Below are 24,652 nucleotides of genomic sequence, written 5' to 3'. Positions count from 1 at the left end.
TGTTCCATAGTGTAACAAACAAATCTTGTGTTCCATAGTGTAACAAATGAATCATGTGTTCCATAGTGTAACAAATGAATCAGGTGTTCCATAGTGTAACAAATGCATCATGTGTTCCATAGTGTAACAAATTAATCATGTGTTCCATAGTGTAACAAATGAATCTTGTGTTCCATAGTGTAACAAATAGTGTAACAAATAAATTATGTGTTCCATAGAGCAAGAAATTAATGATGTGTTCCATAGTGCAACAAATGAATGTCTTCCATAGTGTAACAAATGAATGACGTGTAACAAATGAATGATTAGTTCCGTAGTGTTACAGATGAATGATGTGTTCCATAGTGCAACAAATTAATCATGTGTTCCATAGTGCAACAAATTAATCATGTGTTCCATAGTGCCACAAATTAATCGTGTGTTCCATAGTGCAACAAATTAATCATGTGTTCCATTGTGCCACAAATGAATCGTGTGTTCCGTAGTGTTACAAATGAATGATGTGTTCCATAGTGCAACAAATGAATCATGTGTTCCATAGTGTAACACATGAATGAGGTGTAACAAATGAATGAGGTGTAACAAATGAATGATGTGTAACAACTTAATGATGTGTTCCATAGTGTAACAAATGAATGATGTGTTCAATAGTGCAACAAATTAATAATGTGTTCCATAGTGTAACAAATGAATCATGTGTTCCATAGTGTAACACATGAATCATGTGTTCCATAGTGTAACAAATGAATCATGTGTTCCATAGTGTAACAACTGAATCATGTGTTCCATAGTGTAACAAATGAATCATGTGTTCCATAGTGTAACAAATGAATCATGTGTTCCATAGTGTAACAAATGAATCATGTGTTCCATAGCATAACAAACGAATCATGTGTTCCATAGCGTAACAAACGAATCATGTGTTCCATAGCGTAACAAAGGAATCATGTGTTCCATAGCGTAACAAAGGAATCATGTGTTCCATAGCGTAACAAAGGAATCATGTTCCATAGCGTAAAAAAAGGAATCATGTGTTCCATAGCGTAACAAAGGAATCATGTGTTCCATAGGGTAACAAAGGAATCATGTGTTCCATAGCGTAACAAATGATTCATGTGTTCCATATTGCAACAAGTTCATGAATCATGTGTTCCATAGTGTAACAAAGTAATAATGTGTATCAAATTAATAATATGTACAAATTAATAATGTGTTCCATAGTGTAACAAATTAATGATTAGTTCCGTAGTGTTACAAATGAATCAAGTGTTACAAATGAATGATGTGTTCCATAGTGCAACAAATGAATGATGTGTTCCATAGTGCAACAAATGCATCATGTGTTCCATAGTGTAACAAACGAATCATGTGTTCCATAGTGTAACAAACGAATCATGTGTTCCATAGTGTAACAAACGAATCATGTGTTCCATAGTGTAACAAACGAATCTTGTGTTCCATAGTGTAACAAACGAATCTTGTGTTCCATAGTGTAACAAATGAATCATGTGTTCCATAGTGTAACAAATGAATCAGGTGTTCCATAGTGTAACAAATGCATCATGTGTTCCATAGTGTAACAAATGAATCATGTGTTCCATAGTGTAACAAATGAATCATGTGTTCCATAGTGTAACAAATGAATCATGTGTTCCATAGTGTAACAAATGAATCATGTGTTCCATAGTGTAACAAATGAATCATGTGTTCCATAGTGTAACAAACGAATCTTGTGTTCCATAGTGTAATAAAGGAATCATGTGTTCCATAGTGTAACAAAGGAATCATGTGTTCCATAGTGTAACAAAGGAATCATGTGTTCCATAGCGCAACAAGTTAATGAAGTGTTCCATAGTTAACAAAGGAATCATGTGTTCCATAGTGTAACAAATTAATCATGTGTTCCATAGTGTAACAAATTAATCATGTGTTCCATAGTGTAACAAATTAATAATGTGTTCCATAGTGTAACAAATTAATCATGTGTTCCATAGTGTAACAAATGAATCATGTGTTCCATAGTGTAACAAATGAATCATGTGTTCCAGAGTGTAAGAAAGGAATCATGTGTTCCATAGTGTAACAAAGGAATCATGTGTTCCATAGTGTAACAAATGAATCATGTGTTCCATAGTGTAACAAATGAATCATGTGTTCCATAGTGTAACAAATGTGTTCCATAGTGTAACAAATGAATGAGGTGTAACAAATGAATGACGTGTAAGAAATGAATGATGTGCAACAAATTAATAATGTGTTCCATAGTGTAACAAATGAATGACGTGTAACAAATGAATCATGTGTTCCATAGTGTAACAAATGAATGATGTGTAACAAATGAATGATGTGTTCAATAGTGCAACAAATTAATAATATGTTCCATAGTGTAACAAATGAATGACGTGTAACAAATGAATGATGTGTTCCATAGTGCAACAAATTAATCATGTGTTCCATAGTGCAACAAATTAATCATGTGTTCCGTAGTGTAACAAATGAATGACTTGTAACAAATGAATGATGTGTACCAAATTAATCGTGTTCAATAGTGTAACAAATGAATGATGTGAAACAAATGAATCATGTGTTCCATAGTGTAACAAATGAATCATGTGTTCCATAGTGTAACAAATGAATCATGTGTCCATGGTGTAACAAATGAATCATGTGTTCCATAAAGTAACAAATTAGTCATGTGTTCCATAGTGTAACAAACTAATCATGTGTTCCATAGTGTAACAAATCGATTTTGCCAGCATTATACCACCCTGCATCCCACTGCTGGCTTGCCACTGAAGCTAAGCAGGGTTGGTCCTGGATGATGTCTTCCATAGTGTAACAAATGAATCATGTGGGCTTGTACTGTACAGTACAAAGTGCCCTTGGTGTTAGTTTCAAATGCAAACTAGGGCTATTGTGTTGTCTTACTACTAAACAGGCATGAAACAAATATCTCTTTGATGCTCAAGGTTGTTCCCAAGCATTCATTTGTCCGTACTTACTCTAGATACATTGTCTGCTGTACTTTAGAATTATAACTACTAGTGATGGGGGGGGCGGGATTGATACAGTTATTTTTGAACGATATTATATAAATATTTGTAATTGTTTCTGTAGTTAGCGTTAGCTAGCGCTAGTCATCCTATGTGTTTGCAGCACTTTTATTTCCATGACTGATCAAAACTGGTTTCCTCGTGGTTCTTTTTTGTCTCTCTACCGAGACATATAGTGAGAAATATCTTTGTAACATCAAATTGAAATAGAATTGCAATACATAGAATGGTGAGAATCACAATACATATTGTAGAGGCACCTAAGTATCGTTATGATATCATATTATGAGGTCCCTGGTCATTTCCAGCCCTAATGATTACCTGTGTTTTCCCCAATGGCTGTCGTCTAGTTAGTGATGCCAAACAAGTCCACTGGTATTGTCTTAGACTATTTTAAAGCGATTGCAGTGTGTTGGACTGGCAATAGTACTTCTAAGTTCAGTGATGCTGTTTGACTTGTCTACCTATGGAGCCTAGCTAGCTACGTATCTCTGAGGCCCCAGACTCACTAGGAGTGGGAGAGAAGGTCTATTTCATCAGACATGCAGAACCATGAAAACAAATTGTACGATGCCAAGATGAAAGCAGCTTTCTGTGAAATGAATACCGTAGGTAACAGTCGGTTCTAGACTTGTACTAGTATAAGATCAAATGATGGCAAACTTTGATAAGGTCATGGCAGCAAGAATTGTTGTGAAATGGATAAGCTGTGTGTACATGGCAGTGGAACACACATTTTACACAGTATGGGTGTATAAAATGTTGATTTCTGGCCACAGACTAGAGTAGGTAGGTATATTATATACGGCCAGTAAGATCTGATGAATTGCCTATTTAGGACTATCCAGATCATTTTAGGCACTGTAATGCAGGTGCTGCAGTTGACAAAAGAAAGAGTCCTCGAGACTTGCCTTGTTTGGAGAGCTGGTGGCAAGGAGAGGAGGTTGGCATGTGTTATGAGGACAAGGAGAGAACAAGAGGAGAGCCCCAGGGAGAAGCACAGTGGGGGACACCCCAGGAGCTCGCTGAGAGAAATTAAGCCCATATTAAAAATCTGAGCAGTAATATTCATACTGCCGTATCCTTGGTGCCACTAAGGATGCACCAAAAACAAAGACACCCCTCTGAACACACCGCAGACATAAATGTAATCAACGTGACTGGGATGGGAGTTGTAAGCGATGTGATGTAGCCCTCGACCCCACTTGACTGGAAGCCACAAATGGCTAATCCTCCCAAAGCAGACGGAAATGTAACCCTACAGCAGTAGTTGCCGCTGTCCCAAATTATAGAGTTCACCATGATGTCCCAATATTCAGGCTGGGTGACATGTTTGTTTTTAGGCTGTGTAAAGTACTTACAATTTCACAGTTAATTTCAGTTTGATGTTGTATTGTGACAGGAAGTAAAGGGTAGACCTTTTCTGTTGTGAATGTAAACAACCCTCTGTGATCTAAAAACGATCACGTGTCTTATCACTGGTACCACAATCCCCTTCACAGCTATGATACAGTGCTATTTGGGTTTTTGTCTACTGGGTCTTAACCAGCTGAAGCACCTTTCACCAGTGGTAATATGGCTGTGGATATTGGAGCAGGAGAATGCACCAGCTGGTACATGAGCTGTACATCATTTAGAAATGAGATCGCTATGTCTTGTCCCTAGTTTGTCTTTATGTCCCTGGATGCTCCATCATTTCCATTCCCCAAATGCTATTCTGCTCCCATTACCGTCTAGACTGTGTTTGATCTGATGCTATTGACTTTATGCCAGGAATCATTTGGCTCATTTACCTTACAAAACAATGCCATTCCAGAAATTACCGTCCTTGCCTTTTGGTTTCACGTGTGTTTTTATTGTTGAATATCATATGAATGAAGCAAGTTGTCAATTTAGCCTTAAAATCATTTTTGAGGTCCGTCTTGTAACGAGGGGATTGTTCTCTGGTTGATAAGATAGTCTTTCAAAGGATTGGGTTTTCTCTACAGCAGGCCCATTTCTTTCTCTCTCTCTCTCTCTCTCTCTCTCTCTCTCACTAGGATTGTTTTTGCAGCGACGTGCACTGCAGCAGAAGACCCTCCCCCTTTCTGATCAATACTGGGCAGTCAGGTGTGTGCGTTCGTGCGTGCGTGTGTATTGGGGAAACATGGCAAGGAATAGCTCTCTGAAAATCCCCTAATGTGGATATGAATCTCTCCTCCAGTGAACAGACTATAAACTGCATTAGTCAGGGTAGAGCATCAAGCATGGCGAATCATTGAATCTTTTTTACAAATCCCTGCATCCTTCATTGCTCTTGTTATCTGAGCTCTGTTTTGGGTTTTAGACACACCTATCGGAGTGTTTTCACAGGTGAGATCAGCTCCTCTTGCTGGTGCACCTGCATTCCTCAATGTCATTGAGACAGATTGTTCCAAACAAGCGTGGGTGATGATTTCAGTTGATGGATGGTGTGCTGGGGCTGGCTGGGTGAATCACATATGTTTCCTGCTCTGGCTCTCTTTCCTCTCTTCCTCCATCTCCAGCTACCTTAACGTAGTTACTCAGACACCATAACAAGTGAGTCTCCAGTGGAGGGAAGGATGGAGAGTGGGGACCATATCAGTCCTCTTGATCACTATGCTTTTTGGTTGTTTGTGTGTGTGTTAAAACCAGAGAGAGAGAGAGAAAATGTATGTGCAGGTGTGTGTATCTGTGGTGGCCTCTCCTTGAGGAGGACAGCACCACTTTATCCTGTCACGGTCTGACCTCACAGGACAACAGAGGTCTGACCTCACAGGACACAGAGGCTTTTGCAGAGCCAATAGAGATGTACTACCCTGGCTGGACAATGTGACCAGACTAAGGCAGCCATTTGCAATGTGCTTTATTTCCCCAACTAAACAGAGCTGTAGAGGAACGGCAGGTCAGGCTGGGGAGGAGATGGTGGGATGTTGAACTATGTGAGCAGTGTGTCACAGTCAAAAGCCATCAGTTTGAAGGGATATCTCCTGGGTGTGAACCACATAATTGAATTAGCCTGTGAAGTGTGTGGTTTGAAGTGTTTTTAAGCTGTTCTTTACATAATGGAATCGATTGACTGGAAAGTTACTTCTAACGCAGTTGAATGTGTAATACATTTGGTTCCGGGCAACTAAATGTCAAACTTAGAGAATTCACAGAAGAATGTGAAAGGATGGGTTTAGCTTTAGTTGTTAGTTGGTTGGCTTGTTATTGTAGCATCCGCATGATCTGCAGTGGTGTATAATCATTCATTAGCATGGGTAATTAGACGGTACCGTCACTCACAAGAAATGACGTTGTGTTTTGAGCCGATGAATGCATGTCGTCCATAGAGATCCTGTTATAGGATGTCTATGGTATAGTCTGGCTGTGTGTGTGTGTGTCCTCTGTGTGAGTCTTCTGTGTGTGTGTGTGTCTTCTGTGTGTCCTCTGTGAGTGTGTGTGTCTTCTGTGTGTGTGTATCCCCTGCGTGTGTGTCCTCTGTGTGTGCATGCGTTTAAGTGTGTGTGCGAGTGCGTAAGTGAGCATGTGTTTGGTATTCCCCATGCTGTCCCTGATAAGTCTCTCATCTCTGTCATGGGACTCCACTGACAAGGCTAAGTTATTAATTGGTGTTCCTGAGCAGGCTGCCTGCTCCACCCCACACGCCTGAGCCAAGGGATCGCTGTTAAATCTCCAAGATAGTTCTGAGAATTTCTCCCATCTTTGAATAGCTTAAGAAGTAATTATCATGAAAGATAAGAAGGAGAAATGTGCTCAGTGTTTTATAGACTCACAGAAGATCACAGTCTTTGCTTTAAATTGTATTTCATGTTTTCAGCTGAGTGTACCCTGGTACATTCTTGCTGTTTTTGACGTTGTTCATCAGTGGCACCATGTCTTTGTCAACCCGTGTTAAAACTCTCAGATGGGAGTTTGTTGTTGTTGTGTTGCAACTGAAGTTCCAGGTTTGTTCTGTCAATGTCACAGGGAGGGAGAGGTGGTATTTAGAAATCACACACGTCTGCCAAATGGAGATGGCCTCCCTCTCCCTCCGTCGACTCTGATGGTCTCCTCTTCTCATTTTTTTCGTGGCCTGTGGTTTATCAGCTGTGATGTACTTGTCATGTACTGTCTGTTGCACAATCTCCTGCTTTCCATCAAACTGTGAAACGCCAATCAGAGGACAACAGCATGGGACTACCGCCAACGTTCTGGTACAAAGGCCCTTGGGGTGTTTGCAGCTTCATTACTGTGGTGTTACAGTATTTCTTCTTCAATGTAGGTCTATGGTGTCGTTGTATCTCCAGAATAGCTTTTGGAATACCAAATAGCATTATAGACTATTTGAATGAAATCATACACTGAGTGTACGAAACATTAGAACAACCTGCTCTTTCCATGACAGCCTGACCAGATAAATCCAGGTGAAAGCTATGATCCCTTATTGATGTCACTTGTAAAATCCACTTTAATCAGTGTAGATGAAGGGGAGACAGGTTTTTAAGCTTTGAGACAGTTGAGACATGGATTGTGTATGTGTGCCATTCAGTGGGTGAATGGGCAAGACCAAAGATTGAACTGCCTTTGAACAGGGTATGGTAGTAGGAGCCAGGCGCACTGGTTGGTGTCAGGAACTGCAACGCTGCTGGGTTTTCCACACAAGTTTCCCATGTGTATCAAGAATGGTCCACCACCAAAAGGACATAACTGTGGGAAGCATTGGAGTTAACATAGGCCAGCATCCCTGTGGAATGCTTTCAACACCTTGTAGAGTCCATGACCTGATGAATTGAGGCTCTTCTGAGGTCAAAAGGGGGTGCAACTTAATATTAGGAAGGTGCTCCTAATGTTTTATACACTCAGTGTATATTGTAGTTGGCATGAAACAGTGAATGATTCTATTGGGAAACAAGGTTTTGATTGTTGCGCTGTCCAGGCTAAGTCCCAAAGCCCTGACAGTGGCTGTAAATTGTACCTATAAAACTTTGTCCATTACTGAGATGCATTGGCAGCCTCAAGCTGGCCCGGACTGTAAGTTCTACTCAATCAAATCTGTAACAGGGAGTTCCTGGGGTAAGGTACAGAACAACAACCTTCCCACACCACAAGACAGAATGCTTGAATTGATTTTCAGTTGCAGGCAATTTTTCATACGAATCAGACATTCATGCATGGCCTCCAAATAGGTGTTTTGTTTTGCTCCCAATAGTTTTGGGATTAGTGATTCTGAAAGCATAAAGCCCTGAGTCTGTTCAGTAAAGGAGAGACATGACAGAATCAGACTGACTCATCAGTCAGTTAGCAGAACTGTCTGTCTGTCTGCCTCGCCTCTCCCTATCCAGAGAAGAAGCACAGCGTCTGGAAGGAAAATAATATCCATGAAACATTCATGAGAATCCTGTTACCTCCTCTACATCTTCTCCCTCATCCCTCCGTCCTTCTGCCTTCCTCCTGGTTTTTACTCTGAATGCCCACCTCGATCTGTTTCTGTCAAATTAAGGCATGTGATGGGAAACTCCAAGGGCCCAGCATCTTGGAGTAGGAGTGATGATCTAGGATCAGTTTAGCCTATTAGATCATAATAAATAAGACAGAAGCTGATCCTAGATCACTACACATACTCAGACGCTTGGTGAATACAGGCCCAGGAGAAAGAATAACACTGACTAAAACTGTATAGGATGAGGTGGTGGTTGGAGTTGTCAACAAAGCAGCATGACAGAAATATTATTCCAAGTTTTCAAACTACTGGTAGTTTCTTGGGGAAATAAACACTACATGACCAAAAGAATGTGGACACTTGCTTCTCGAACACCTTGTTCCAAAATCATGGGCATTAATATGGAGTTGGTCCTCCGTTTGCGCCTGTAACACTAGATGTTGGAACATTGTTGCGGGGACTTGCTTACATTTAGCCACGAGCATTAGTGAGGTCGGGCACTGATGTTGGGCAATTAGGCCTGGCTCACAGTCGGCGTTCCAATTCATCCCAATGGTGTCCGAAGGGATTGAGGTCAGGGTTCTGTGCAGGCCAGTCAAGTTCTTCCACACCGATCTCAATTTCTGTATGGACCTCGCTTTGTGCACGGACACATTGTCATGCTGAAACAGGAAAGGGCCTTCCCCAAACTGTTTACACAAAGTTGGAAGCATAGCATTGTCTAGAATGTCATTGTATGCTGTATCGTGTGGCCTAGCCCAAACCTTTAAAAACAGACCCAGACCATTATTCCTCCTCCACCAAACATTACAGTTGGCACTGTGCATTTGGGCAGGTAGCGTTCTCCTGGCATCCGCCAAACCCAAATACGTTTGTCGGACTGCCAGATGGTGAAGCGTGATTTATCACTCCAGAGAATGTGTTTACACTGCTCCAGAGTTCAATGGCGGCGAGCTTTACACCACTCCAGCTGTCGCTTGGCATTGCACATGCACAACAACAGCATAAACGGTTGACCAGGGCAGCTCTAGCAGGGCAGAAATTTGACAAACGGACTTGTTGGAAAGGTGTCTGTTGCACTGGGTTATGTTAACCCGTATTGTTTATTCTGTTTCATGTCATCCACACGTTAGTCTGTTGCTCTGGGTTATGTTAACCCGTATTGTTTATTCTGTTTCATGTCATCCACACGTTAGTCTGTTGCACTGGGTTATGTTAACCCGTATTGTTTATTCTGTTTCATGTCATCCACACGAAAGTCTGTTGCGCTGGGTTATGTTAACCCGTATTGTTTATTCTGTTTCATGTCATCCACACGTTAGTCTGTTGCTCTGGGTTATGTTAACCCGTATTGTTTATTCTGTTTCATGTCATCCACACGTTAGTCTGTTGCACTGGGTTATGTTAACCCGTATTGTTTATTCTGTTTCATGTCATCCACACGTTAGTCTGTTGCGCTGGGTTATGTTAACCCGTATTGTTTATTCTGTTTCATGTCATCCACACGTTAGTCTGTTGCACTGGGTTATGTTAACCCGTATTGTTTATTCTGGGTTATGGCAGCGAATGGTTGAAAAGCATGCATTTGGTTTTACTAGCGTTTAAGAGCAGTTGGAGGCCACGGAAGGAGTGTTGTATGGCGTTGAAGCTCGTCTGTGTAGAGGTGGATCAGGGAATCGCCCGCAGCAAGAGAAACATCATTGATATATACAGAGAAAAGAGTCGGCCCAAGAATTGAACCCTGTGGCACCCCCATAGAGACTGCCAGAGGACCGGACAACATGCCCTCCGATTTGACACACTGAACTCTGTCTGCAAAGTAGTTGGTGAACCAGGCAAGGCAGTCATTAGAAAAACCAAGGCTACTGATTCTGCCGATAAGAATATGGTGATTGACAGAGTCGAAAGCCTTGGCCAGGTCGATGAAGACGGCTGCACAGTACTGTCTTTTATCGATGGCGGTTATGATATCATTTAGTACCTTGAGCGTGGCTGAGGTGTGCCCGTGACCGGCTCGGAAACCAGATTGCACAGCGGAGAAGGTACGGTGGGATTCGAGATGGTCAGTGACCTGTTTGTTGACTTGGCTTTCGAAGACCTTAGATAGGCAGGGCAGGATGGATATAGGTCTGTAACAGCTTGGGTCCAGGGTGTCTCCCCCTTTGAAGAGGGGGATGACTGTGGTAGCTTTCCAATCCTTGGGGATCTCAGACAATATGAAAGAGAGTTTGAACAGGCTGGTAATAGGGGTTGCGACAATAGCGGCGGACAGTTTCAGAAATAGAGGGTCCAGATTGTCAAGCCCAGCTGATCTGTACGGGTCCAGGTTTTGCAGCTCTTTCAGAACGTCTGCTATCTGGATTTGGGTAAAGGAGAACCTGGAGAGGCTTGGGCGAGTAGTTGCGGGGGGGGGGGGGCGGAGCTGTTGGCCGAGGTTGGAGTAGCCAGGAGGAAGACATGGCCAGCCACAGCTTGCTGGCCAGCCACAGCTTGCTGGTGGCCATCGAAGGTGGGTAGATGCCCACTGAAGTAGGTTACGATGCCGAACTGCAGTCAGGTCAAGAACCTGGTGAGGTCGACAAGCACGCAGATGAGCTTCCCTGAGACGGTTTCTGCAGACAGTTTGGGCAGAAATTCTTTGGTTGTGCAACCCACAGTTTCATCAGCTGTCCGGGTCCTGTAGGTGCAGAAGCCTGGTGTGGAGGTCCTTGCTGGCGGGGTTACACGTGGTTTGCGGTTGGGAGGGTGCCAAATTCTCTAAAACAACATTGGAGGCTGCTTATGGTAGAGAAATTAACATTACATTCTCTGGCAACAGCTCTGGTGGACATTCCTGCAGTCAGCATGCTAATTACACGCTTCCTCAATATTGTGGCATTGTGTTGTGTGACAAAACTGCACACTACAGTTCCACTAATAAGTTTGGACACACCTACTCATTCCACGGTTTTTCTTTATTTTTACTATTTTCTACATTGTAGAATAATAGTGAAAACATCAAAACTATGAAACAACACATATGGATATCATGTAGTAAAAAAGTATATGTTATATATATACAGTGCCTTGCGAAAGTATTCGGCCCCCTTGAACTTTGCGACCTTTTGCCACATTTCAGGCTTCAAACATAGCTCCATCCAACCTCACTGAGCTCGAGCTGTTTTGCAAGGAGGAATGGGAAAAAATGTCAGTCTCTCGATGTGCAAAACTGATAGAGACATACCCCAAGCGACTTACAGCTGTAATCGCAGCAAAAGGTGGCGCTACAAAGTATTAACTTAAGGGGGCTGAATAATTGTGCACGCCCAATTGTTCAGTTTTTGATTTGTTAAAAAAGTTTGAAATATCCAATAAATGTCGTTCCACTTCACGATTGTGTCCCACTTGTTGTTGATTCTTCACAAAAAATACAGTTTTATATCTTTATGTTTGAAGCCTGAAATGTGGCAAAAGGTCGGAAAGTTCAAGGGGGCCGAATACTTTCGCAAGGCACTGTATATATTGTAGATTATATATTGTAGATTCTTCAAAGTAGCCACCCTTTACCTCCCTTGGTCAGGGAGGTGAAAACACAGTGGCCTCCATCGTTCTTAAATGGAAGAAGTTTGGAACCATCAAGACTCTTCCTAGAGCTGGCCACCCGGCCAACTGAGCAATTGGGGGAGAAGGGCCTTGGTCAGGGAGGTGACCAAGAACCCAATCGTCACTCTGAATAAGCTCCAGATTTCCTCTGTGGAGGTGGGAGAACCTTCCAGAAGGACAACCATCTCTAAAGCACTCCACCAACCACTTTATGGTAGAGTGGCCAGACGGAAGCCACTCCTCAGTAAAAGGCACATGACAACCCACTTGGAGTTTGTCAAAAGGCACCTACAGAACTCTCAGACCATGAGAAACAAGATTCTCTGGTCTGATGAAACCAAGATTGTTCTCTTTGGCCTGAATGCCAAGCGTCATATCTGGCAGGATTACAATGGATTAAAACCGCACACTACAGTACAAAAAACCTGTAACAGTAATCCATCATTTTACCAGCAAAAATAATGTAATCAGATTACCGATACTTTTGAAAATGTACATAATTACTTGTGGGATTATTTCAAATTTAGAAGGGATGTTTGCATACATTTTTTTTCTTCCATGAAACAATTGCCTGTTTTCTTAATTACCTTCCATATTTCTGCCGGAGCAACACACATGGTCACAAAAGAGAATGGTATGGTGCGCCAACGCAGTGCATTTTTTGGATGACATTTCAAAGAACAATTTGTGTTCAAAGAAGAAAAGGGAATGAAACAGTTCAATGCAAACTATGTTTGCCCACGGTGAAGCTGCTGTCAACATCCAGAGACTCGACTTTGAACCTGAAGAAACACTTGCTTAGCTTGCTTAGTTAGCTAGTCTCTAGAGACAGACAGGTTATCTTCACAATGTTACAAATATTCCGGCATAGGTCTAAGATTTCAGAGCTAGCTAGACTGTTTAGTTTGCTAATTTGCTTGCCAACTCTCCTACACTATGTGGTATGCTGCTCTCTTAAGGTTGCTCTGTCGGTTGCTAGCTAATGTAGTGAGCAAATTATCGTAGCAAATATGCTATTGTGCTAATTTGTTAACAATTTTACTAATTAAATCTATTTGAACTAAAATAAATAGTTGTTGATAGTTGGGTGAGATTCACTGGGCTACATAGCCTTGCTAGCTAGCTAAATCAAAAGAAGAAAAAAAAAAACGTTTTGAAAGCTAGTTGCACTCTGTAACCCAACATAACAAGATGCTCCCTGTCAGGGTTGTTGCTAACTTAATTAGCTAGCAATGGTTTCAGAGTAACATGCTACCCAAATCAAAAATGCCACACTGCAGTTTTCCTGTTGTTCAATTGTTTTTCAACCTAAATAAATGCTGGCATTATTCAGTGTGTGGTTCAAACATCCTAAAAATAAATTAAAATCATATTTTTTTGCTTATGTGTTTTACGGGTGAAGTTATCCAATATTAACTGAAAGTAATCCGATTTTGTTGTTGAGTTTAGGTAATCCAAAAGTTACGTTACTGATTACAATTTTAGACAGGTAACTAGTATCTGTAACGGATTACATTTAAAAAGTAACCTACCCAAACCTTGAATTGTCTGGAGGAAACCTGGCACCATCTCTACGGTGAAGCATGATGGTGGCAGAATCATGCTGTGAGGATGTTTTTCAGTGGCGGGGACTGGGAGACTAGTCAGGATCGAGGGAAAGATGAACGGAGCAAAGTACAGAGAGATGCTTGATGAAAACCTGCTCCAGAGTGCTCAGGACCTCAGACTGGGGCGAAGGTTCACCTTCCAACAAGATAAAGACCCTAAGCACACAGCCAAGACAACACAGGAGTGGCTTCGGGAAAAAGTCAAGGGGTCTGAATACTTTCCAAATGCCCTGCATACATACAGTGCATACGGAAAGTATTCTGACCCCTTGACCTTTTCCACATTTTGTTCCAGCCTTATTCTAAAATTGATTACATTGTTTTTTCCCCCTCATCAATCTACATACAATACCTCATAATGAAAAGGCAAAAACATGTTTTTAGAAATATTGGCAAATTTATAAAAAATACCAAATTTTCAGACCCTTTACTCAGTACTTTGTTGACGTCACTTTGGCAACGATTACAGCCTCGAGTCTGCTTGGTTATGATGCTACAAGCTTGGCACACCTGTATTTGGGGAGTTTCTCCCATTCTTCTCTGCAGATTGTCTCAAGCTCTGTCAGGTTGGATGGGGAGCGTCGCTGCACAGCTGTTTTCAGGTCTCTCCAGAGATGTTCGATTGAGTTCAAGTCTAGGCTCAGGCTGGGCCACTCAAGGACATTCAGAGACTTGTCCCTGCGTTGTCTTGGCTGTGTGCTTAGGGTCATTGTCTTGTTGGAGGGTGCCAGGTTCCCTCCAGATGTGACGCTTAACATTTAGGCGAAAGAGTTCAATCTTGGTTTCATCAGACCAGAGAATCTTGTTTCTAATGGTCCGAGAGTCATTTAGGGGCCTTTTTAATCAACTCCAAGCAGGCTGTTATGTGCCTTTTACTGAGGAGTGGCTTCTGTCTGGCAACTTTACCATAAAGCCCCGATTGGTGGAGTGCTGCATAGATGGTTGTCCTTCTGGAAGGTTCTCCCATCTCCACAGAGGAACTCTAGAGCTCTGTCAGTGACCATCGGGCTATTGGTTACCTCCCTGACCAAGGTCCTTCTCCCCCTATTGCTCAGTTTGGCCGGGCAGCCAGCTCCAGGACGAGTCTTGGTTTCAAACATCTTCCATTCAAGAATGATGGAGGCCACTCGAAGCTCTACGGACAATTCCTTCGACCTCATAGCTTGGTTTTAGCTCTGACATGGACTAGCAACTGTGGGACCTTTATATAGACAGGTGCCTTTCCAAATCATGTCCAATCAATTGAATTCATTACAGATGGACTCCAATCAAGTTCTAGAAACATCTCAAGGATGATCACTGGAAACAGGATGCACTTGAGCTCAATTTGAGTCTCATGGCAAAGGGTCTGAATACTTATGTAAATAAGGTATTTCTGTTTTTTATTTTTAATAAATTTGCAACAAATTCTATGGGGTATTGTGTGTAGATGGATGTGAGAAAAAAATATAATTTAATTGATTTTAGAATAAGGCTGTAACGTAACAAAATGTGGATAAAGTCAAGGGGTCTGAATACACTGTACATACTTATTTTTTTAATGGTTGGTTAGCCACTGAATGGAGGACCTAAATATGCCTTGAATAAAAGCAATACAAGCGATGTGCCAGTTTTAATGAGCTCTGATATAAAGTCAGACAGCATGTATTTTCAGGCTGTATTTTACCAGGTCATGCTTTTTAGAACCTACTGTGCTGCATGGGGTCATTTTAGCTTCGTCCCAAATGACACACTATTTCCTATATACTGTAGTGCACTGGCTCCAGCTACCTGAGAACAATGTCAAATGGATTCTATTAAAGCCTCCATTTCTTTTTGAACTCCTATTTGAATGAGGAATTCCATTATTTCTCCGTGCTCCTGAATTACTCTGACAGAATGGAAACTCCGAACTCAAATAATTGAATGTGAGACTACCTGGATTTACGTCTGGAAATCTCATGATGAGGACTTTATTTTTTTCTATAGAGGGATTGAAAGGAAACCTGCCAGTGCAATGACATGTGACTAGAAGAACGAATCACATAGGCCTGTGGTTAAAAATACATATTCAGGGCTGTGAAAAGCACCATGGTTTCCTACGAGCCGTCATCTTGCTTTGTGCTCCGGTAACCAGTGGCTTGCAGAAAATGGCTGTTGATGCCAGTGGAGCTACCTTTCCTCTCCTTTCCGTGCCCAGATCAGGAAATGGTGACTTACCCAGCATTCTATAAATAGCGTGAAAGTGATAGCCAATTACATTGGGCTGAGTTCCTTTTAGTTTGATGCTGTATGCCCTGGGGTGAAATTCAATAGTTGTTGGCTTGAACCCATCGCTCAACTCCTGTTAAAGGGATCAATGGTGATTAGTAATTGCTTTCTCAGTAGGCTAGAAAATATTTTATTTTTAAGATGAGAAGGAGAATGGTGGAGACACACGTGTGTCACACCCTTATCTCTGTTTGATATGACTCCTCCCCCTTCCCCCGAGGCTAATTAAACAATGACAGGATATGCCATTGTCTGTGTCGTGGTCGTCATAACGACCTTCACCACGCACACACTCTCTGCACATGCAGTAAAATGCCCTATAGCTTTTAGCTTCACTTTCAGGCTCCAGTTCCCTTGACCTCACTTGTTTGTTTCAGTGATTAACTCTGATTAGACTTAAGATTCTCAACAATTAATCTGTTGTTTTCCTCCCTCGGACAGAGCTCATATCTGCTCGCCAATGCTAACAATATGTCCTTCTTAATTTGACTGTAATTGGCGCAAAGCATGTTTAGTGTTGTGTAATGAACTGTAAAACCCATCTCTGAAAACCAACCCTAGACTGAACCCCCCTCATCACCTTTAATGTAATGTTATGACAGCGTGCCAGTACCAGTACTCTTGGCATCTCTTCACCACCAGGAATAGACCTAGGATGCATCCCAAATGGCACCCTATTGCCTATTCTTTATATAATGCACTATTTTTGACCAGGGCTGGACAAAAGTAGTGCACTATATAAGGGATAGGGTAGCGTTTGGGACACAGACCTGTAAACGATAATGTCCTCCCAGCAGCGTTTGATCTCCTGGCTGCCGTTGACACATCTCTCTATTTCTCATTCTCACCTGAGATAAAGTCCTGTTTCCCTCCCTCCGTTGTCTTTCTGGATGGATTCGGATGAGAGCAGAGCAGAGCCCTGCACAAGCCTTCCTGGGCTGCAGTACTAGGTGTCACATAATTGAAGAGTGCAAGATTTAGGTTTCCCTGTCATGCACAAATCTCAGTGGGGATCTTTTATTCAAACTGTCAGCGTGTTAAAACTCCCCCTTGCTAAGTTTCTCCATCAGGGAGACTCATCATCCATCTGTTCTAGAAGATAACGAGGAGCTGGGATGAATTCACAACCGGCCTGCTGTGGTCGGACAAGCACGCACGCAGACAGACGGACGGACGGACGGACGCACTCAAATTGTATTTGTCACATGCTTGGTCTTGTTTAGCAGTCTTATGGCTTGGAGGTAGAAGCTGTGTTCAGTCGGTTGCAGACTTGGTGCACTGGTACCGCTTGCCGCGGCAGTAGCAGAGAGAACAGTTTATGAATTGGGTGGCTGGAGTTTGACAATTTTTTGAGCCTTCTCCTGACACCGCTTAGTGTATAGGTCCTGGATGGTAGGGAGCTTTGCCTCAGTGATGTACTGGGCCTTGCGGTGCCTTGCAGTTGCCGTACCAAGTGGCGATGCAGCCAGTCAAGATGCTCATTGGTGCAGCTGTTGAACCTTTTGAGGATTTGAGGGCCCATGCCCCATCTTTTCATCCTCCTGAGGGGGAAGAGGCGGTGTTGTGCCCTCTTTCTCAACTGTGTGGGTGTGTGTGGACTATGTTAATTTATTAATGATGTGGACACTGAGGCACTTGAAACTCTTGACCTGCTCCACTACAGCCCCATCGATGAGGATGGGGGCGTGCTCGCCCCTCCGTTTCCTGTAGTCCACTATCAGCTCCTTTGTCTAGCTGACATTGAGGGAGAGGTTGTTGTCCTGGCACCAGACTGACGTGTCTCTGACCTCCTCCCTATAGGCTGCCTCATAGCCGTCGGTGATCAGTCCTACCACCATCATGTCATCAGCAATCTATGATGGTGTTGGAGTCATACATTGTTGTGGTTGGAACAGGGAATACAGGAGGGGACTAAGCACACACCCCTGGGGGGCCTACACACACACACACATTGCAGTCAGTCAGTCTTCCACCATTGCTGTCTAATCAGTGTGTGATCAGACTCCCTATGCTGTCTTTGAAGTGTGTGTTATGATGAATGCTGTTCTGAAGACACTGACCTCTTTCCTGGTTTTATACTGTGACTTTTGCGGTCTGTTTCAGGGATAAGTTTCAACCTTTTTTCCTATTTCTGTACAAAATGTGCTCGTCCTCAAAGGAGAACCAAATCCAGAAGCTGGCTGGAGGCAATATTTGGTTCTGGGTTACCGATATTATCCCCAATAGGATGGTATCATAAAATCACTTTTTTAGAGTAATATAACCAAAAGTGAGGCAAGTGTTTTTCCCTTATGGCATTATTGTATAGCTTTTAAGATTTTTCTTCTGAACTATATATCTTTACAGTGGCACTACCTTTAGAACTAGATCCTCCAGTGTTCTTGTAGAACTCATTCATCCTAGAACTAGAGCCCTCCAGTATTCTTGTAGAACTCATTCACCCTAGAACTAGAGCCTCCAGTGTTCATGTAGAACTCATTCACCCTAGAACTAGAGCCTCCAGTGTTCTTGTAGAACTCATTCATCCTAGAACTAGAGCCTCCGTTATAACATCTATAACTCTTTCACCTTAGAAATAGAGCCTCAAGTGTTATCATAATTCTCCCCTGATTAATTCTGTGTGCATGAACCTCTGAGGATTATTGTGTCAGAGAGGCGAGTTGTGCTGTGGTGTAATCAAGCAGCAATCTCAGACAGAGTGGCTTGGAGTGGAAACATTGATTTATCTCTTTCTGCTACTGGATTGGTGGAAACAACAGGGTGGTAAACTTGCCTCAATGAGACAAGGAAGGAAGGAAGGATACATCTCTACTTCTGATGTAGCCTCTGCTGTCCTCTAACACTCTGGGCCAAAGATCCCAGTCATGTCAACTTCCTCTTCCTTGCCACAATCCTTCAGAGTTTTGAGAGCTCTGCCTCTTCTTTTTGGTAGGAAATATTTTCTCCGGCAGTTAGTCTCTGTGTCTCCGTCCACCTCATAGACTAAGTTCTGATGGGCTTGCCTGGCTGCAAGGACTTTTTACCTCCCAGTCCTTCTCTCTTCTCTCTCTCTAATAGAGGTCAGCTCTTGGATGAATGCTCGGCATCCTCAAATTGGGGGAATCAGAATGTCATTTTTTCCCGAACCTGACCCAAACCTGACTCATTGACACAGAGGAACATGGGTGGCAGGTAGTCTAGCGGTTAAAAGCGTTGGGCCACAAACCGAAAAGTCGCTGGTTCGAATCCCCGAGCTGACTAGGTGAAAAATATGTAAATGTGCCCTTGAGCAAGACACTTAACCCTAATTGCTCTTTGGATGAGATTGTCTGCTAAATGACTGAAATATAAATATGAAGTGAGCTCATTCAGGGTCCACAAAACCCGTGATGAGGCTTCCTATTCCACTTGGTACAGTACAGGATAATATTAGATGCGGTCCGATTTGCTTGGCAGCATGCTATTCACGCTGGTGTGTTTACTCAGCCCACTGTAGAAACATTCACTGTTGTATTTAAATAAACATTTAGATGTGTGTGTTTACATAGTTGCCATTTTATTGACATAGATTCTATTTTATATGATGTTTAGGAGGCCTGGTGGTGCAGAGAAGTGGGGTTTCCTTCTCTATTCCTCCTCTAATTGAGCCACTCTTCTCTGAACAGAGGGCTCTGCATCACTGCCTACCTGGTGACACACACACACACCCCCACACCAACACACACACACCCCACTACCTCTCTCTACTCATCCATCACTCTGATACCAGGGAGATGGGGAAGAGGAGGAGGATCAAGCTTGGCCACTCTTACCTGCCAGCTCCCCTCCCAGATAACACTGCATTGCAGAGAAGCGGCTAGATAATAAGCCATCCTCAGACAGGGGATGCATCCCAAATGGCACCCTATTCCATTTTTAGTGCAATACTATTGACTAGAGCCACATGGGCCCTGGTCGAAAGTAGTGCACTATATAAGGAATAGGGTGCCATTTGGGATGCACACCATTTCAGTCAGCCTGGGCCACATCCCATTCATTATTAATCCGAGAATTACACTGGGGCCTCCTCCAAATGGTGTGGGGTGATGGGACAAGTTGTGATAGAATATGCAAGGCTCTGCATAATGTAGGACTGAAATGGATTGAAAGGCAGTAGTCAGTACAGTATCAGGCACTAATATACATGAGATTTCTTCAGCTAGCTGCAGTGCCAGGATGGAGATGTTCGGGGTGACAGAGAAGTCATGGTAGTGGTGTGTCATAAATGGACAGATTCTTGTGTGGCAAAAGGTGTGTTACGTCATTGTGTTAAAAAGACTTGAAAGTCAAGGACAGACAGGGACATTAGGTAAAAGAATTGAAGACATATTAAAATGTTAAATTCACATAATGTTCTAAAGACGTCGGCAGTGGGTTTATTGCTAACAGGATAGACTGTGAGAAGTATTGATTCTAAGTATATGGTTCTGTATTCATTTCCTTAGTCAACCTTGTGTTCTGTTTCGTTGTGTTCTTCAACAAAGCCTTGTCTTTCATTTCTGTTCATTGATTTCACCTGTGTTTGTTACTAGCCTGGTTTCATCAGCTCCTTATTTAGGTCAGTTCTTTCTGTTTGTGCCTTTGTGAGGTAATGTTAGTTTTGACTCTACTAAGCCTTTTCCTAGCTCGTTTGTGAGAACCAGTTATAGCCTTTAGTCCTAGTTTTGATTCACCTGCCTGTTTGCCTACCTGTGTATGACTATTGCCTGCCTGTGACCACGATTCCTGCCTTCTGCGAAGGCGAAATTAACACCTGCCTCGCTCTGCGTGTGAATCTACACCTTTTTATCCATGAGTATTCATTACAACAAGGGATCTGTATACCATCTGAATCGTGTATCTTTGTCTGTGGTTGAGTGGTGAGCAGTGTGATAACTAATGTAACCTGGGCTGTGACTGGAGAAGGTTGAGTGGTGAGGGGTGTGAGTGGTTGAGTGGTGAGCAGTGTGATAACTCATGTAACCTGGGCTGTGACTGGAGAGGGTTGAGTGGTGAGCTGTGTGATAACTAGTGTAACCTGGGCTGTGACTGGAGAGGGTTGAGTGGTGAGCAGTGTGATAACTAATGTAACCTGGGCTGTGACTGGAGAGGGTTGAGTGGTGAGCAGTGTGATAACTAGTGTAACCTGGGCTGTGACTGGAGAGGGTTGAGTGGTGAGCAGTGTGATAACTAATGTAACCTGGGCTGTGACTGGAGAGGGTTGAGTGGTGAGCAGTGTGATCACTAATGTAACCTGGGCTGTGACTGGAGAGGGTTGAGTGGTGAGCAGTGTGATAACTATTGTAACCTGGGCTGTGACTGGAGAGGGTTGAGTGGTGAGCAGTGTGATAACTAATGTAACCTGGGCTGTGACTGGAGAGGGTTGAGTGGTGAGCAGTGTGATAACTAATGTAACCTGGGCTGGGACTGGGGAGGGTTGAGTGGTGAGGAGTGTGAGTGGTTGAGTGGTGAGCAGTGTGATAACTAATGTAACCTGGGCTGTGACTGGAGAGGGTTGAGTGGTGAGGAGTGTGAGTGGTTGAGTGGTGAGCAGTGTGATAACTAATGTAACCTGGGCTGTGAGTAGAGAGGGTTGAGTGGTGAGGAGTGTGAGTGGTTGAGTGGTGAGCAGTGTGATAACTAATGTAACCTGGGCTGGGACTGGAGAGGGTTGAGTGGTGAGCAGTGTGATAACTAATGTAACCTGGGCTGTGACTGGAAAGGGTTGAGGAGTGTGAGTGGTTGAGTGGTGAGCAGTGTGATAACTAATGTAACCTTGGCTGTGACTGGAGAGGGTTGAGTGGTGAGCAGTGTGATAACTAATGTAACCTTGGCTGTGACTGGAGAGGGTTGAGTGGTGAGCAGTGTGATAACTAATGTAACCTGGGCTGGGACTGGAGAGGGTTGAGTGGTGAGTGGTTGAGTGGTGAGGAGTGTGAGTGGGTGAGGAGTGTGAGTGGTGAGGAGTGTGAGTGTTTGAGTGGTGAGGAGTGTGAGTGGTTGATTGGTGAGGAGTGTGAGTGGTTGAGTGGTGAGGAGTGTGAGTGTTTGAGTGGTGAGCACTTAGCTCACCTTTTGAAGTTTGTCCCAGAAATCCAAGGTGCTCAAAGCGTATCTTTCGAACCCAGGATTCCCTGGAGAGGCAGAGATATTCTCATCCCAAACCCAACGAGAAATTAAAGGATGGGGGCGGAAAGTCGACTTAGATGTATTTTTTCTGGATTTACTCCAGGGCCCCTCCGATCATAACTTTACCTGCCTGATAGTGTTGGTGGAGCTTATTTGGCCTGGAGTCTAAAAAGCTGCTTTTGTAAAATGCTGATTGTTAGAATTGAAATAGAATTTAGCTGTACTGAAGATGTCATGGGTTCAGTCACAGTGGAAACCTCTCTTTCTAACAGCATCAGGGACCAGGTTAGGTTAGGGAGGTAAGGGAGCAGCTGGACTGTCTATCCAACCCTAGCCTAAGGTGTACTCTTCAGGAGCCTTGCATGTTATTTTCAGAGGTAGTCTGGCTCTGGTATCCAAAACAGCCAAATGCTCCATTTCTAAACGTTAATCGATTTTCAATTGCAATACGGTTCTAGAAACCTAAAGCCCTTTACTTTCATATCACATCAAAAATAATTTCACAAATGCAAAATATACACTTACTGTACACTGTTTTAACCTGCTTTATCACAGTTCCAGGTACACTGTTTTAACCTGCTTTATCACAGCTGCAGGTACACTGTTTTAACCTGCTTTATCACAGTTCCAGGTACACTGTTTTAACCTGCTTTATCACAGCTGCAGGTACACTGTTTTAACCTGCTTTATCACAGTTGCAGGTACACTGTTTTAACCTGCTTTATCACAGCTGCAGGTACACTGTTTTAACCTGCTTTATCACAGTTACAGGTACACTGTTTTAACCTGCTTTATCACAGCTGCAGGTACACTGTTTTAACCTGCTTTTTCACAGTTACAGGTACACTGTTTTAACCTGCTTTATCACAGTTGCAGCCGACAGTATTTTTCAGTGACACGTTTCTGGCAGCCATCTTCCGTTACACACAGGTGTTTGGAGCACCCTAGATAGCTAATTAGCACAGGTGGTCACCTCTGTCTTGCGTAAACAAGCGCTGTAACGTGGAGATATGGCCGTGTGGGAACACTAACCCTAACAAGGTGTGTATCAATTGAACCTTTAACCGCTGATATGAAAGATAAGGTCCCCATGTTTCCAAAACCTTTTCTGCAATTAGCGCATGTTAATGTTCAGATTGAGCATCGGGGCTCTTAACAAAACTACCCCACACGGACGACGCCTTCGTCCTATGACTCTTATGTGTAATGTAATGGAACTGAGTCATGATCAAGAGCTAATCGAACCCATGCTGGCTGCACCACTGCAGAGGGAAAGTGCTAAGGGATGTCAGGACTTGTCTGATTTCATCACTGCTGAAGCCTTCAAAGACTCTCTCTGCCCAGCAGCAGCAGTGCCCTCCCGTCCTGTCAGGTTATTATATCCACTGCCAGAAAAGACTCCCTAATCTTTCAGACCGGTCGGGACCATTTACCGTACAAATTAGGTTGTGTGGGGGGGGGGGAGCAGAGTAGAGTGACAGACTGAGGTGTGTGTGTGTATGTGCATGCTCGCGTGTGAACCAGTAGTGGTTGTACTATGTTAAGGCAATATTTTAATGGTGTACTGTTGGTATGGTTGATTATTTCGTTCCCCATGTCCTTGTTTTCTCTTCACTGCAGCTGCTGTATGAGGCAGATCTTCCAGCGTGGATCATAGCAACTTGTCAACTCTAACAGAGCTGCCCCAAGTCCACTCCCCAGCCATCTGACAGACCCAACACACATCAAAGGTAGCTACCGCAGCTCCCCCCCCCCTCTCTCTCTGTGTCTTTTACTCTCTCTCTCTCTCTGTGTCTTTTACTCTCTCTCTCTCTCTCTCTCTCTCTCTCTCTCTCTCTCTGTGTCTTTTACTCTCTCTCTCTCTCTGTGTCTTTTACTCTCTCTCTCTCTCTGTCTTTTACTCTCTCTCTCTCTCTGTGTCTTTTACTCTCTCTCTCTCTCTGTGTCTTTTACTCTCTCTCTCTGTGTGTCTTTTACTCTCTCTCTCTCTCTCTCTCTCTGTGTCTTTTACTCTCTCTGTCTCTGTGTCTTTTACTCTCTCTGTCTTTTACTCTCTCTGTCTCTCTCTGTCTTTTACTCTCTCTCTGTCTTTTACTCTCTCTCTGTCTTTTACTCTCTCTCTCTTTTACTCTCTCTCTGTCTTTTACTCTCTCTCTCTCTCTCTGTCTTTTACTCTCTCTCTCTCTCTCTCTGTCTTTTACTCTCTCTCTCTCTCTCTGTCTTTTACTCTCTCCCTTTATCCTTGCATTTAGTTATTTTCAATTCAATACATACTTGAGTCTATTACCTGACAGAGGCTCTGAGGAATACTGTGTACCTTTGCTTCTGTATTTGATATGACTACATTTTGTTGTTGCTGCATGTCTCTGTTAAGATAATTAAAAGCCTTTCCTTGAGCGGACGTGCTACATTTTCAATAATTCACTGGGTTGTATCTGTAAATGACCTGCCCAAGAACATCTGTCCACTGAAAGGTGTTTTTTCTATCTTCTGTTCACACTGCTTGTGTTTGAAAACAGAGGAGGCCACATTTGTTCCGGTCCACTTTCGAAAGACCTGTTCAACTGTGTGTAATTGAGTGTTTGAAGTAGGTAGTGTGGTTTTAGGTT

General features: G+C 43.0%; 1 protein-coding gene across 23 annotated transcripts in view; it reads left to right on the top strand.

Annotated features, from left to right (window-relative positions):
- Positions 1-24,652, top strand: part of arvcfb (ARVCF delta catenin family member b) — a 364,251-nt gene that overhangs the window by 118,168 nt on the left and 221,431 nt on the right. For all 23 annotated transcript variants that reach the window (XR_004210758.1, XM_031829809.1, XM_031829811.1 and 20 more), the window contains exon 3: positions 23,664-23,773. The gene's annotated coding sequence lies outside the window, so the exon portion shown is untranslated. The remainder of the gene's footprint in view (positions 1-23,663; positions 23,774-24,652) is intronic.

Source organism: Oncorhynchus kisutch, linkage group LG8 (genome assembly GCF_002021735.2).
Source record: "Oncorhynchus kisutch isolate 150728-3 linkage group LG8, Okis_V2, whole genome shotgun sequence".
Lineage (NCBI taxonomy): Eukaryota > Metazoa > Chordata > Actinopteri > Salmoniformes > Salmonidae > Oncorhynchus > Oncorhynchus kisutch.
The sequence above is the reverse complement of the archived record's forward strand: the minus strand, read 5'-3'. Positions and strand labels throughout refer to the sequence as shown.